The 1,584-nt window shown below is 36.1% G+C and overlaps 1 protein-coding gene across 1 annotated transcript in view; it reads right to left on the bottom strand.

Moving 5' to 3' along the window:
* LOC107723008 (gamma-glutamyltransferase 7-like) overlaps positions 1-811 on the bottom strand; it is a 34,904-nt gene extending 34,093 nt beyond the window's left edge. The window contains exon 1 of the mRNA XM_016531509.1: positions 616-811. The gene's annotated coding sequence lies outside the window, so the exon portion shown is untranslated. The remainder of the gene's footprint in view (positions 1-615) is intronic.
* Between the last annotated feature and the right edge of the window lie 773 nt (positions 812-1,584).

A 1,584-nucleotide genomic window follows, 5' to 3' on the forward strand; every position in this document is an offset into this window, starting at 1 on the left:
GCAATCATCAATCAAATTCAAAGGGAAGCCGGCGCATTCTGACTGCATCACTGTCTTTACTGGGTATGTTTAGGGAATATTTGCATTTATTCACATGCGATTTGATTAGCTAGTCATGGTGGACTGTCATGAATTTGGCTAATGCAGGACACTACTGAATGATGCGCATCAGAGGGGATTTAGAAGTGGGCATACGCAAAGCCGACTGATAAAGAAGTGGGTATACGCCGTATACCTGCGTATACCCTCCACTACACCACTGCCTATAAGACCTAAAATATACATGATGCGTTATATTTTAACCTAAAATCTTAAAATAAAAAGAAAAAAGTTTTTGCATTTTGTAAACTTCATCTTTTAGTATAACTATAATGACTACTGACATTGTACCCTGAACTGAATTAACACTTAAACATCAATATCTAATACAAAACTCATCAGAAATCACAATTAATCATGTCCGGTGTAACATTATAAATCAAGGCCTCCAAATCTTCTATTCACTGACAGCAACGAAGGCCTGGTGGATGTTCGTTTATCGAATATAAGGCGATGTAGAGAAAAACAACGACAATCTGTCATGTAAAACAGTCGGTAATAAACACTCCGTCATACCATATAACGCAGGATGCGCGTGTGAAAAGCGGATGAGTTCCCCTTCAAAATATCACTGTAGTGCTGTTACAGATCACCCCCGAAACACCGCAGAATAATCCGTGTCGAGAGCACGGATGAAGAGTACATACACGCGTTATTTGTAAAGATCACGATTAAAATAAACCAGAGATGCGCGTTAAACAGCACGCTCAACGCGACATCGGTGAATTTCCATCCATCCGTGCTCCGCAGATCAGAGCCGTGCAAACGCTGTAAACGCTGTACACACAGCAGCTGATTCACGCCGTCGGTGTTTTTACACGGATACAGAGCGTAACACTTTATCTCAAACCGTGTCAGAGTTTAATTTAAGTGGGTACAGTATATAAAACATGACAAATATGGATTCACTACTGTATATAAAAACAATAAAGGCATAATCTGGAAAACCAAGACTTGTGCATTATAGGGAATAATATTCTGAATATTTTACAGTTTGTTTGATACCTTTAGATCAAATGGTGTTGTCGTTTAATGGATTTATATTATTGCATACATTAAAAGTTGTAAAATTATTATAAAAAACATAAAATTGTAATTCCAAACCCGGAGCTTTGTGCGATAACAGGTATGTTTCCCCGAACATTTTAGTATTGGTTTTATATTATAATGTCACGTAGTTAAATTGTTTAATTAATTTAAATGGTTACATTATTATTTTTTTAACTCCTAGAAATTAAGCCTTGTGCAACATAAAGGGCATATATTTATGTCTATCTGAGTTAGTTTGGGCTCAAAACATAAAAGCTGCAAAGAGTTTAATTGGCAAAAAACCCGAATGTCTAATCAATGTCAAACGTCAAACTAACTTTACCGCCGTATTGTCACACTGGTAACATTACCAGTTAAATTTACCAGCGAGCCTTGACGTAGTTAAATTGTTTAATTAATTTAAATGGTTACATTATTTTTTTTTTAACTCCTAGA

Source organism: Sinocyclocheilus rhinocerous, unplaced genomic scaffold (assembly GCF_001515625.1).
Source record: "Sinocyclocheilus rhinocerous isolate Xijiao unplaced genomic scaffold, SAMN03320098_v1.1 scaffold664, whole genome shotgun sequence".
NCBI lineage: Eukaryota > Metazoa > Chordata > Actinopteri > Cypriniformes > Cyprinidae > Sinocyclocheilus > Sinocyclocheilus rhinocerous.